Source organism: Protopterus annectens, chromosome 4.part0 (genome assembly GCF_019279795.1).
Source record: "Protopterus annectens isolate FY-2018-M chromosome 4.part0, PAN1.0, whole genome shotgun sequence".
NCBI classification, from domain to species: Eukaryota; Metazoa; Chordata; order Ceratodontiformes; family Protopteridae; genus Protopterus; species Protopterus annectens.
This window is the reverse complement of record NC_056733.1, coordinates 1,208,558,241-1,208,573,543: the sequence shown is the minus strand read 5'-3', so window position 1 is coordinate 1,208,573,543 and position 15,303 is coordinate 1,208,558,241. Positions and strand designations below refer to the sequence as shown.

General features: G+C 39.6%; 1 protein-coding gene across 2 annotated transcripts in view; it reads right to left on the bottom strand.

Annotated features, from left to right (window-relative positions):
* JAKMIP2 (janus kinase and microtubule interacting protein 2) overlaps window positions 1–15,303 on the bottom strand; it is a 1,408,623-nt gene that overhangs the window by 63,957 nt on the left and 1,329,363 nt on the right. The window lies entirely within an intron of this gene.

The following is a 15,303-nucleotide window of genomic DNA, read 5'->3' as shown; positions in this document are numbered from 1 at the left end:
TGACCGAGGGCATTTATAAGCCTAGCCAGAGTGTGTCGGCTTTCACCACCCCATTGATTAATTATTTATTTATTTTACATTTGTTGACTGGGCTAGTCTAACTGGATACATGTCCATTTTCAGTAGAGGCCCCGGGAGAAAATCTCCAGGAAAAACATATATATATATATATATATATATATATCTATATATATATATATATATATATATATATATAAACATATAAAATATGACATTCAAAATTAGAAAAATGACATTAACAGATTGTTAGATCCTAAAGTTAACACTTTTCAAAAACAGTAGAAAAAAGTCAAACATGGCAAATAGTAGTCATAACTCACAATATTAGTAAATAGTTAAGAAGGTTAGTCTATAGTGAGATATATGAAACAGGGTAATGGATAAATATATTATGGTTTTGAGAGTAACAGATAGTTTAAGGGTAGACAGTTAGTCAGGGTTGGTACAAGAACATAACCAGTGGTTAGTGAAGAAAAGTCTTAGGTTAGCTTTAAATAGTGGGAGAGAGGTCTGGGTAGTTAGGTCATGTGGTAATAGATTCCATATTTTACCAACTGAGTTAGAGAATAGAGAGTCACCAGCTGAGTTTTTTGATAGGGTAGTGTGAATCAGCATTTTGTTTGAGGAGCGTAGATTCTTCAGGTTTTTGTATGGCATTATGAGGGTGGAAAGAATTGGGGTGTTATTGGGTTGATGTAGGGCTTTGTGAGCTATTATAAGTTGGTTAAGTTGTAGTTGGTGGGGGAGTCAAGCCAACCTAGTTGTTTTAGGTTCTGACAGTAATGAGTCCTATATGGAGAGTTGCTGGCAAATCTGGCTATATTGTTATAAGATTTAGAAAGTTTGTTGAGGTTGTTTTTGGAAAGATTGGTATATATGGGGGAAGCATATAATAGGGTAGAGATTAAGTGGGTTCTAGCTATTGTGGTTCTGGCTTCTAGAGTAAGGAAAGGTTTGATTCTATATAGTGATCCAAGTTTTCTGTAAGTAGACTTTATTGTAGTATTTATGTGTGTGTCAAAATTTAGGTGGTTATCAATAGTAATTCCTAGGAGTTTGGTGGTGGGGTCTGGAGAAATGAGGGTACCGTTGCTGGATATGAGTGTGAAATAAAGAGGGGTAGACAAGTGGGAGGGTGTGAAGAGCAGAAGTTTAGTTTTTTTGGGTTAAGGAGAAGACAGTGGTTAGAGAACCATTCTTCTATTGTGCTGAAAGCTTTTTGTGTGAGAGAATGAAGTTCGGTGTGGGATATGCCTGAACAGATGATAGTAGAATCATCTGCATATTGAATGCAGGTAGAGGGTGGAGTAGAAAGATGAAGGTCATTTATGAAAATGGAAAACAGTAGAGGACCTAATATGGAGCCCTGGGGGACACCTAGGGATGTGGGAAGGAGGTCTGAAAGATGGTTTTGCCAGAGGACTGCCTGTTGTCTATTTTTGAGGTAGGATGTAAACCAGTTCATAGCAGGAATGTCAAGAGAGAGAGGGACTTCAATAGGTGGAGGAGAAGTTGGTGATTAACCATGTCGAAGGCTTTTGATAGGTCAACAAAGAAAGCAGAGGTAAGGATATTTTTATTGCGATTTTTGTTGATACAGTTAGTAAAGGATAATAAGGCTGTGGTGGTACTATGAAATGGTCGGAAACCATGCTGACAGTTAGCTAGGAGATTATGAAGGAGTAGTTGGTTTAGTAATTGTTTGTGGATACACTTCTCCATTATTTTAGCAAGAGGGGAGAGTAGGGCTATGGGGCGAAAGTTGGAGAACTCAGTGGAGTTTACACCTTTGTGAAGAGGAATAATGTATGAGGTTTTCCAGATTGATGGTATAGTGCCTTCCTTTATGGTTCTATTGATTAATATGGCGATGGGGTAGGCAATAGCTTTGGCTCCTATTTGGAGGAATTCTGCTGGTAGTTTGTCAGCCGGGGGGGTAGTAGGTTTTAATTTTTGGAGTAGGGAACAGATATAAGAAGTGGGTATAGGTTCCAAGTGGAATAATGGGGGAGGAGTGGAGTTAGGAATGGGGAGTTTAGAGGTGTCAGGGGTTAAATGGTTATCTAGATTTAGTATAGAGGTAGTAAAGAAAGAGTTAAAGTCATTTGCTGTTTGTGTTGGGCAATCAGGGTTAGAGCCTAATGGATTAGGTGTGGCTGTTTTGCCTGGGGACAGAAGTGTGTTAATAGTTGTCCAAAATTTTTATGGTTGTTTAAGGGATGATTGTTGTAATTGGATGTAAAAGTTCTTTTTATCCTGTAGGATAGCTTTTTTTTGTTACGTTTCTTAGTTGTCTAAAGGTTTGGTGATCGGAACTATTCTTTGTGGAATGCCATTTTGCCCAAGATTTATTTCTGCTATGGATTAGTTTCCTAGTATGATATGAGAGCCATTGAGCTGGTTTGGTTTTGATTCTTATAGAGCGAATTGGGGCATGATGGTCCAGGATTGCTAGGAAAGTGTTACTGAAGTGATTAACTACTTCATTTATAGGGAGAGATTTAAGAGGTGACCAGTTACATTGCTTAAGATCGGTTTGGAACAGATTGGGGTCAAAATGTTTTTTGGATTGAGTCGTTCTAATAGAAATTGGGATAGTAAGCTTTGTTTTATGTCTGATAATATATATTAGAGAGTGGTCACTGAGGTCGTCTGGGAGGGTTCCTGTTGTATATTTTTGATGTGGGCTATTTGTTAGTATCCAATCCAGGATGCTTTCTTTATTATTAAGTTTATTTTTTCTGGTAGGGGTGTTTATAGCTTGTGAGTAACCATACAGGTTGATAAGGGTGGATGGGTTAGTGTGGGTACATAAATTCCAATCTATGTTAAAGTCACCTAGGATTATGGTTTCCTGTGGGAGGTATGAAGAAAGCCAGTTTAGTATGTCTTCTAGTATACTTTGATTTTTACCTGGGGGAAGATGGGCGCAGATGATGTTTAATGATTTGTTGGAGTTAAGCTGTAGTCTGGAAATAATTATTTCTGCATTATTATCTGAGGGTAGTGGGTAGGAGGAAGAGGACTAGTAGTAAATGGCAATGGTAAGGCATAGCTAAGGAGTGTGTAGTGGGTGATTGGAGGGGTAGGACTTAAGAGCAGAGGTGAAATTATAGGAAGGTGTAGTCAAGTGTTGGTGGGAGGAGTTCTATTCCTGAGGGGAGTTAAGATGAAGTGTGTATGGTTATTGATTGAGGTGGGTGTGGTTAGGGATGGATTATATGATTGCGTTATTCTATAGGGGGTGTGGTTATGGGTGTATAAGTGTAGGTAGACTGGGGGTGGGTGAGATTTGGGGGTAGGGTAGGGGAGCGGAGTGAGCCCGCAGGGCGAACGGAGCGGGTAGAGACACCAGAGTAGTTTGTCAGGATGACAATCAGTAAGGAGAGGAAATATGCAGGTAAGTCTGCGAGTAAATAGAGTATGAAGAAATGTTGAGGTGCTGGCAGTGGTATGTGTGTATGGGGAGTAAAGAGTGAATTGAAGATAAATTAGTTCAAGGGGAGATAAAAAACAGTCAGTCCAGAGAAAGTTGGAGAGGGAGTTAGGTAGATAGGGGAGAGCAAATGAGAGAGGATATATATACAGGGGCTAATATAGAGGCGCCACCTAGTGGTTGGTCTCTAAACTACAATTAAATAGATCTCCCAAGAGTGTGTCAGGCCAGGGAGGGAGGGGAGAGGAGAAGACTACTTCGATATAAAGAAGGTCTAGGCCAAAGGTACACTTAAATTAGAGAGAAAAAAGATTAGGGGGAGGGGGTTGGCTGCTGGCTGACCTAATTGAGAGGCTTACCTAACTGGCAATAACTATATCACTTTAATTGTATTACAGGTTGCATAGAAGTTATAGCAAGACATACTTTGACTGTCTCAATCAGAGTGTGGTCTCCCAAGGAGCTGGAGAGTTAACTCCTAAAGACTGAGTAGCTTTCTTGGGCGTCCAGCTGGGTATATACAGGTCAGCAGGTAGGGAGGTATAGGAACAGAAGGCTGGTACAGGCAGAGAGAGAGACAAAAGAGAAAGTAAGGAAAAATAAAATGATTGTTAGCTATAGAGCATGTAGACAAAATTAACAAGACAGTACATTATATATTACAGCAGGAATTCACAGTATTTTTATTCACTTTTTATATCAGTATATGTCAGGTAGTTACTAGTACAAAAGGGCCTGATCATTTGTCAAGCAGAGCCAATGAAGTGATCCCAGGGGTGTATTTTCTGTTACCCATCCACTCGTCAAGGTTTCTCTTGAAGAGTGTTAGTGAGGGGCTCTGCCTAATGTATTTTGAAATTTTGTTCCAAAGCATGGGGAGTCTCTGTGACAGTAATCTATCCCTCCATCCTGTTCTATTTTTTGTTTTGGTGAGGTTTAGCTCACTACAGTATGCGGCTTGCAGTGACTTGGATTTCTTTAGGTGGAGCATGTCCATCACTTCTGAGTTGGACATGGCTTTGTAAGTCAGGCAGAGATCACCTCTGTGTAAGCGATATGCCACTTAGTACAGCCAGAGTTTTTTCAGTCGGGCTGCATAGGACATATATTTGAGGGCAGTAATCCTCTTGGTGAGGTACTTTTGTGGTCTCTCCAGCTGCTGAAAGTGTCTTGTGAGGTACATCCCAAATGAGGTATTGTATCTATGTTGAGTCTGATGAGTGACGAGTAGAGGGGCACTATAACCTCTTTATTTCTAGATGTAAACCCTTTAGTAATTAGATGGGCCACATAGAAGGCTTTCCTAACTACTTTGGCAATATGATTGTCAAAGGAGGGATTACTATCTACCTGGGTCCCCAGATCTTATTACCTCTTCTATATTAAGGGGGCTGCCACCTATGTGGTAATTCGTGAATGTTTTTGTTTTTCCCAAACGGGATGACTATGCATTTTTTGGCATTTAGCTTGAGGCCATTACTTTGACACCAGGTGTCCATCTCAGTAAGGCCCTTTTGGAGGATGTCTGTGTCAGCTGGAGAGTCAATTATGGCTCGCAGTTTGCAGCCATCGGTGAACTTGGTTAGCCATAGTCTTCCTGTGTTTGCCTGTACCTCTGAGACGTATATGCTGAACAGTAGGGGTCCCAGGACTGAGCCTTGCGGGACACCACTTGTGATTGGTTTAAAGTCGGACCTGGAGCCCATCATTCTTACCGTGGGAGTTCTGTCTGTAAGCCAGTTGGCCACCCACCTCGTGATGTAGGGGTTTATGTTCAGGCTAGTCAGTCTTTCTGTAATACCCGAGTGGGGAATGGTGTCAAAAGCCTTGGCAAGATCAAGGTAGGCTGTGTGAACAACCTTTCCCTCGTCTATGGCCTTGGTGACTGTCTCGAAGAAGTCAACCAGGTTTAGTAGGCATGATCTGCCCTTAACAAAGCTGAACTGGGTCAGGTCAAGTGTTTGGAGGTTCTCAATGACTTTGTTAATGAGTTCCATGATGATGCGCTCCATAGCTTTGCAGACCAGGCTAGTCAGGCTTATGGGGCGATAGTTACCAGGGTCAGTTGTGGCCCCTCCTTTGTGGAGTGGAATAACCATTGCTGTGTGCCATTCTATGGGCACATAGCCTGTGGAGAGGCTGAGGTTGAACAGGGTGTTTAGGTGGTGGGTTAGTTCGTTCTGTAGTTCATGCAAGACGCAGCCTGGGACACCATCTGGCCCCATTGATGCTGTGTTTTTGGCTTTTGAAAGGGCTATTTTCACCTGTGCGTCTGTGATTTCCGGGACACTACACTTTTCTGGTATTGTTGTGGGCCCTTTTGGGGGTGAGAGGGGGGTGAAGTTTGCACTGAATCTATCTGCCAGGATGTTGGCAATATCAGTAGGTTCAGTATATTTTGTGGTATTTTGCACTAGTTCAGTGCATATCTGCAAGTTGCCACTTAGATTCTTAACATAGCTTAGATTCTTAACATAGTTAAAGAAGGCTTTGTGGTTATCTTTACATGCCATACATGTCAAGCAGAGCGCCTCTTTGGCCCTCTTCAAAAGGAACCTTGATGATTGGATGGGAGATAGGATATTCACCCTGGGGATGAAGTCAGTCACCCTGCTAGACAGAGGTACAGAGAAGTAAGTACTGTGGGAAGAAATAGCCAGGGAATTGTTATGGCTAGGCTTGTATAGGCCCTAGGTCCAATAGCCTAGTACCAACCTATGAAACTATGAAGAAGGGAGATCCACTACTGCCTGGGCCAAAAGGGCATTACAACCACAAGTCTTTGGGGAGTCCTTCTGGACCTTTAGAAGAACCCTGGATATCAGTGGGAAAGGTGGAAAGCACAGATAAACATTCTCATCCATGGCAATAAGAAGGCATCTATCATCCAGCTCTGATTGCAAAAAATCTTGGAACAGAATTTCTTTGTCTGTTTTGGCAGAAGGCAATCAGATCTATTTGATGTGTTCCACACAGCTGGATCAATTCTTGAAGACCCCAGGCTGAAGTTTCCATTCGTGAGGGTCAGTTCTGGTCCTGCTTAGCTTGTTTTACTCTGATGGAATGTATAAATCCTGTAGAGTGAACTTAGCTAAGTTGCTACCTCCCAGGCTATCACAGCAAGTTTGCAAATGGGGCTAAGGTCTGGTATGCCCCCTTCTACTAAGAAACAGAGGGAAACTCTTTTTCTTTTCTTATCAGAAGAGGTAACAGCCACAGTGGAATGAAAAATTAGTTCCCTGGCAAAACCCAGCAAGTTTTCCTTGTCCATAGAAGTAGAGACAGTAGAAATCATATTTTTTTCTAACTGTCTCTAGGTGCTACATCAGAGGGACCAAAGGAAATCAATGAGTGGTTCATGGAGTCAAGTCTGGCCACAGAGTCACCTATTTACAGCTCAGGCAAAGAAGAAGCAGACCTGACGTCCAAAGTAGCCCTCTAAGCCAGGAGGTGTAGCCTGAAAGAGTCATTAAGTCTCAAGATGACCTAATACAAGTTCTGAGGTAAAAGCACACTGAAAGTCCCCAAAAGTACCAAACCTGGCACCTACCAAACACAATTGCAATATATTGTATGTGAAAAGTTTAAAAAACAGAGTAAAACACAAAATGCTCATTTAATCATTCACTGAGATAAAATCCCCTGCCACAACAAAACAGTCCATTAAAGTAAGTATCCTATCCTATCCCAAGACATATACATTTCACAGAAAAAAACACAAGGTTTCCTTAGAAAAATAAGTTAGTGGAAGGGTTTCTCTAGCAGGAAACGTATTTGCCCACCTATGAAGCATCATTAGATGGCTGTTATTTTCATAAAGCCCACAGAAAGAACACACACCAGTGGATAGAGAGCTCTGAAGCTTTTGGTACTCTAACTGCCTTTTATATTAGGCCCGGCTTGAGCTTCTGGCACATACAGCATGTGGAAGGTACCATTAAGATTTGAAAAGCTTGCTGATTGGTCATATACTTGGACAACATATAATACAAATAACTTAGGCTACTGCAGCTGTGATGTAATGTTGAACGTTTTGTCATCTGAGCATCGGCACAGCCAGTGTCATTTACATATGTCTGCTGTTATTGTACTTATTCTAAAATGATCACAGATTTTGCTCTTTAAAATTCAGTGATGATATTCAGTTTCCAAAAGATATCTACTGCCAGAGTCTTTGAACGTTTTTTCAAAAACCACAGAAATAAACTTCTATTGTAATTCTTGTACTAAATAATGCCCTAAGTTATGGATCTGATAATTATTTATAACATAGTTCTGAAGGGAATGAAAAAGCATGTCGGCATGAAACCACATTAAAAGAAAAAGAAAAAAGACATTAGAGCTGAGCTTAATGAAAACGTAGTCAAACAACAGCTTTTGCTATGTGGTCCTGATCCACCAAGTTCAAGAATGTGTAGTGCAAGCTACACAGAGCAGAATGTTTGGCTATTCTACATATAATGAAGACCAAGGTTCTTCTGGCATAGTGTCACACTTTGTATTGTCATATCGGAATCATCCTACCCCCTCCCTACTGTAATCTCACAGCTGCTGCAGCACAGTTTGATGACCCGGACAACACATCAATTTTTAGCACTCTCCCATTGTTTATAAGCAATTCATGTAATCATTTAGTGGCACCTCATGAATTGTCATACTATCTTTTTTAAAGGCACTAGGGAGGTATTATATAGCAATCACATAACTTGCTTTTACCTTTAAAAGAAGTTAGTGGTTTACAAATGATCACTATCACAGCTACTTCAATGGCAGCTTATGAACAGAATATAATATAATGTAATACAATACAATATTGCATAAAATAATATAATATAAACAGTGAGGTTTCAGTCAAATGAGTTTTCAGTCAAGTAGGGTTTCAGTTAAATTATTTCAACCATTTGAATTTCAGTCAATTGCAGTTCTATCAAGTGATAGTAAACAGACCACTATATCACTGCAGGTATATAATATAAATCATGCCAAAAAGTTTAAATGCATTACAGAGTCAGTATCCAAGACACACAAAGTCAATCCAAACTAGTAAAAAGAAACTCTGCTGACATTGTCAATACCAGCTTGTGGGAAGGCAGGGTACAAAACTGGGGATTCAGGACTGCCAGAAAGCAAAATCTTTAAATTCAGATTTCTCATTCAGATCGAGACACCTGGGTGCCCTGCATGGCTGTGGATTTGTTATGTAGTAGGAAGAAAGCGAAAGAAACTCACTCATCCATTCTTCAACATTACAAATTCGAAGCTATGATAAGAGACGTATAGTCACTCCTGTTATTTATCCACCTTTCACTAGGTTTCATCATTTTGACATTTAGAGTATTGGCTAAAAACATACTGCATCTACACCAGTCTCTAGTGTTACCGATGCTTTGTTTTGAATTGACAGTCAGATTCTCCTAGTCTGTACAGGTCTTATGTTAGTGGCTAACTGCCAGATGATATAAAATACTGACGTATGCATCTATGCAAGTATATACATATACCATTATATGGCTACCAATCAGAAGCATGAGAACTGGAACAGCAGTTCCCAACCCTCTGAAATTTTAAATGCCATTCTACCAAAACCAGTGACTTGCAAAACTCATTGTTAGATATTTAAAATATTTATGGATGGGCCCCTCCCTTATGCGTAAATCAACAACTAGTGGGGAGGTACCACTAACAAACCTACTATCTATGTATTATACAGTACACATATAGATATGGTCAACTAAACAGATGCCGACAAAATACAATATCAATAAAGTTACATGATAGTGTTTATTTGTTATTATTTCATGTTTTTAATATATTGCACATTATTATTTGTGATAAAAAGTGGGAATGAATGAGTAGTATGTACGAGTGATTTTATTAAGCACTGAGCACTTTAACTGAATGAGTACACTTAATTGACAGATTAATTAAATGTTTTGATTAGTTGGACTTATGTATATAACCCAGCATGAAATTAATGAATGTGTTCTGATGAAGTCTATTTGTAGTAGATGAAAGCGCTTAACATGGTATGAAGTGTTTCGTTTGTTAAATAAAGAAGTGTTCATTCTATATTCAACATTGGTGCTTTTCGTGAATCCTGACACCCAGTACAGCAAACAGAGTTTTTAGTTTAAAATACAATATCTGCAAAAGCCAGTGCACCCACATACGTCTGTCTGTGTATATACAACTATATATATATATATATATATATATATATTTTTTTTTTTTGGGTTGTTTTATTTATATATATATATATATATATATATATATATATATATATATATATATTTATAGGTTTGCTATCAAAATGTTGTGGGTAAAAAAAAATCCCGTTCGGAACACCGACAAAAAAACCCCAAAACTAAAAATATACAGTAAATCACAATGTCGAATCTGCTGAACGAATTCAGCAAATTTGACATTATCGCCAAACAGATCACGTGATGTCTGTATAGGAGCTCAGGTAAATGAAACTCCTACACCTCACATCACATTTTTGCAGGGCGGTATGCACCCCTGCACCCCCCCCGCTAACTATATATTCCAACTCTGACATTGCACTACAGCAAGGAAAGGGATGTATTTCCCAAACCGCACTGTACCACAATCTCTGTGCAGTACTTTGAGTTCATATCAGTGAGTGCACTGTGTGATAAGAACCTTCGAACATGGAGATGCTCAGCAACATGGAAAATCGAACATCCATCTTTCAATTTTCTGTCTGTGGAACATCTCTGTTCATCATTTTGATAGTAAACATATATATATATATTTATTTATTTTTTTTTTTCTAACTCCAAGATTGATCTATCTTGGAGAAGGGGGACTTTTCTGAGGTACAGCTATTTTGACCTCTGTATATAATCGTCCAATCATATTTAAACTTTTGAAGTCACAAAAGATACATTTATCTTTCTTGAACTTTCCACAGGGACCATGATTATCATCAGCAGCAAAAGCAGCATCTTTTTATCATACTGATTTATAGCAAGTTGAATTAAGACTCAGTTTTCAACTTTCAGAACTCAAAGCTCTTGCTGTTTATGCAATAGCCTTTGTACAGCTAGGCCTTGTAAAGGATATTTAACTTTTTTATTTTCAAAGAGCAAAGCCTTGGCATTTAGGGTTCAGTCTTATTTAAAATAAATACTAATCTAGAATCATGACAAAAGTCCTATTTTGACCTTATCTTGACTCTTCTCCAGAAACAGGCTGCAAATCTTCTTTAGAGGTTAGCAGAGAGGACTAAGGCTTTGTGTTGCTGACAAGCTTCAACAAGCATTTATCTACTTGGTGACTCTGACATTGCTTTACCAGACAATCCTCTTGTGTTATTCCTGCTTGTTTACCTGGTTAACTTAAAATAACAAACAGCCTGCACTGGTCTCTTCTGATAATCTTCCAATGGCAGTCTGAAAGCCCTCGTTGACATATACAGTACTTTCCTCTGCATTCTTACCTACCAGCTCTGTCTCTCTGATGATCATTAATAATCAACCCCTTTTTTTCTACATGGGGTTGGGATATAACTGACTCTCTGGTGAATATGATTTATCACAGCTGCAGTGTGCTTTTTATGTCCGTAAACAATCAGAGTTGTAGACAGGTCATTTGGTGTCATGTGCAGATCCCCAAACAGGGAACCCCCTCAACTCAAAGTTAAGGAGAAAAAAAGAGGCTATTTGTTCATCTGTGCATATAACACTCTTCATGTATTCTTCCTACTTGTGCCTACAGTTCAGGTTCTTTAATTGAAAGATGCCCTCTGACAAGCACTGCTAACTTCAAATCAATCATAATTCTCTTTAGTAAGAAGTCAGAGACCCACAATCCCAGTTGATAACTTCTGTGATTGTGCAGCTTTAACTGCATTCAATAAAAGGATAATAGCAACAATCTGAAAATCTAATTAAATGTACATTTCTGTACCTTTTTACGAACTTATCTGGCTAGCCCCCAGTGCACATTTAACTCAGTACTATATAGATTGGCAGTCAGGTGAAGAAAAAATTGTGAAGGCCACAAAATGCTGATGCACTTTAGTTTATAAATTCCACATATTCTTTTACCGTTTTCTTTCAGAGAGCAACTGCTTTGCCAAACCTCAAACCTCTCCACTCTGTTTGTGGCCATTCAGTGAGGAGCAGCACAGACCCCTGACAGCATCCACAGACTAGTAAATCAAGTTTTAAGGCAACTGTGCAGCTCCAGACAAGACTTGTTTTAATTTCCTGCCAGTCTTTAAGTTCCTGGTCACCAATGTTTTGGAGACAAGTTGTTGTTAAAGCATGAGCACTTCTCATGGCTGTAATTTACTATAAAACGTGGGAAGACTATGGCTCACCAAGTTCGCAGACGACTGCAAACTGGGCGCCATAATCAACTCTCCAGCTGACACAAACATCCTTCAAAAAGGTCTCACAGAGACAGATAACTGGTGCCAGCGCCATGGTTTAAAGCTAAATGCCAAAAAATGTATAGTCATACCCTTTGGCAAAAACAATGTGCCCACAAATTACCACATAGGCGGAAACCCATTAAGTACAGTGAAAGTTATTAGGGACCTGGGGACCCAAGTTGATAGCAATCTCTCCTTTGAAAACCACATTGCCAAAGTGGTTAGAAAGACCTTCTACATAGCCCACCTCATCACGAAGGGTTTCACATCTAGATCAAGAGAGGTAATCGTGCCCCTTTATTCATCCCTCATCAGGCCCATCATAGAATACAATGCCCCTTTTGGGATGTACCTTACCTGACACCTGCAGCAATTAGAAAGACCCCAAAAGTATCTCACCAAGAGGATCAAGGGTCTCAAACAGATGCCATATGCTGCTCGGTTAAAAAAACTCCAGCTCTACTCAGTTGCATACCGCCTACTTCGAGGCGATCTATGCCTGACATACAAAGCTATGTCAAATCCAGAATTAATGGACATGCTCCACCTCAGTAAATCTAAATCCCTTAGAGCCACATGCTCGAGGGACTTGAACCTCCGCACATAAATAAATAGAACTTGCTGGAGGGACAGGTTCATAACCCAGAGGCTCTCTTTGCTCTGGAATAGAATTCCAGTTCATGTGAGGCAGAGCACCTCACTGAATCTCTTCAAGAAGAATCTCGATAGGTGGATGGGGGATAGTAGGTTTGCCCCAGGGATTACTCCCATGTCACTATTAGACAGAGGCACAGTAAACTAAACCTTAAAAAGGGCACAGTATACTCAAATCAAGGGGTGGCGTAAGCCATACAGAATCGGGCTAGGCTTATAATTGCCCCAGGGCAGATAGCCTAGTATGAACCTATGAACCTAAAATGAAAAAAAAAATAGGTTCCTATTTTGCTATGCTTCAGAACCTACATCCCAACTTACAGAATCACAGATCGTACCCCGTGAGAGCTTACACCCAGGGCAGCTGCCCCCTTCTTCCCACCTGATGATACACCAACACTATTTAAAGCACAGTTTAAAATGGTTGTCAGTTATTATACTTGTTTCACATTGCCCTAAAGTGCTCCTTGTCAACTTTTCTAACACACACAGGGATTATATGTTGTTCTTAGCACTGCAGAGCTGTGCTCCTTATTACATGCCGTATACATGCCTTCCAATTACATTAATCTTCTGTTAGCATTACAGTGCCTATATTAATACAGCACTCGGTATGATCTCGATGTTAAATTTATTGCTATATATGTCATACCTATTTATATCTTATGAATTATTATATGGAGCTATCACGTTGACCTCATAGAGAGCATCTCAGTTAAGAAATGTCGATGAATACATTCTAAACTTGCTAACATTACAAGATTTTGGCAAAGTGAAAGACAGTTCTAAAACTTTATTTTCAATATTTTTGCCATAGAGCTAAACAAATACTTATTTTTATCTTTTTTAAAGAAAGAAAAGAATTAAAAATTGTTTATCTTCCTCTAATAATGATTTCTCAGCAGAAAAGGGAAAGTTTCCAGATTTCAGAATGTTATCTTTGACTTAGTTCAAAGAAATGACAGCTGTAGTGCCCATGGACTCTGTCAAAAGAAATTAAGATGCAAGATTCAATTCAAGCTATGGAAAATTGCCTCCGTAGATTGTAGGTTATATTGTCATTACATCAGTTTTCTACCCTGGGTAACAAATTCATAACTACATAAATAAATACATTTTCATTTTAAAATATGGAAAATTGTTAATGTTTTACATTACAGACAAAAAAATGCTGGTGACTTTCTTGTCCTTCTTTCTTGCAGATCTTTTTAAAAAACATTTCTGTTTTATGATCATTTATTTCAGAAACCAGAGATGGAAAAATACATTTTAGAGCTAATGTGGAACTAACTTTTATTTTTAGCACCCCAATGCCACAGGAACAAGCCCAATGACTCTTCTTCCTGCACCTCTATCTGCACTCAGTGGGTGAGAACCCTAAAGCCAAGCGGGATTACCTACCCAGTAATCCCCCATGAGCTCATCTGCTCATGGTCAGAGTCTGGTAGTAGGGAGCAGTTCAGCTTTCCCTATCTCATGGCACAGCACCCCTTCCCCTTGTGGTGACTCTTCCAAGCTTTGCTGTAGCTGTCCTCTAAGTGGAAGCAAGTCTTCATATGCTGAATTCCCCTTGGTATACTCTGTGACATGCATGTGGCACTGTGGGCCCAGGAGACACTCAGTTTTTCCACCAGGTGTCACACATGTGATTAAGCAGAACTGCCTCCTTCCCTCCCTACAGCAGAGACCACTCGCACCCATTCTACTATCAGCATCTCCTACAGGACTCGGTGCTGCTATTCAAACTCTGGTCCCTACAATGTAGGTGGGGCTTTATTCCTCTATACCACAGAGTTGGACAGTATAGAACTAAATGCTGAGACGGAGACATGATTATAGGTCATTATGCTGGGGCCCGACAATGACATCCTAAACATTTAAGTCAGAGATATATTAGAAATGTTAGAAGCAAACATTCATTAAACTAAAATGAAACACACAATTTTGGCAATTTTTGATAGTGTTTGGAAAAACATTAAGAATATGCATCTGAAACCACACCTCAGAATGAACATTGCTCCATGATTATTTGCTGGTGGGTGGTTTGTCAGGTTATGTGTGAAATCCCATTATAAAGGGCAGTAGCAGAATCACCAACAAAGTAATGATGAAGGGCCTCATACATGTGACCTTCTGGATGGGAATGGCAGTTCACTGGTTAGCCTCAGGTATTGTGTGTTGAAAATGAACATGTTTCTTTGTCAGAGGAAATTAGAACAGTGACATCTCTCTTTTCTGACAGAACTAAGTGGTGATGAAGCAGTCAAAAATCAATATCATTCCAGGACATGCCTGTGGTGATGACATTTTCAGTTACATCCAGTGGTGAGGTCAGTTTTGGCCATACCATTTTTACAAAGTTATCTAAAAAGATGGAAGCCTTACCACAATGTAAACATACATGAAATGGGTTGGCTGTTGACATACCAGCTACTTGTTACACAGCCCAAGATAAGATAGGCAGCCTTGTCTGGCAGTTAGTGAAGAGTAACAAGGCTCTGTGCTGTTAACAAGTGGCATTGTGTAATCAAGGGTGCAAAATTTGATTTTTTCCACTTCCCTTTGTCTCGTGAGTGGCTCTGCACAAGCCAGTCAACCAGATAGTGTTCTTGGTCACCCTTGAAAAGGGACACTTGTGTCGAGTGGACTTATCCTATTAACAAATGAATAAAACATTTAAAAAATATACTGTTGACAAAAGGAGGGGGTGGAGTCCAAATTTCACTATGCTAGACTTACAAGAGAGAAATAGAAATCTGTAACATATCTTGATGAAAAAGAGATGTAATTT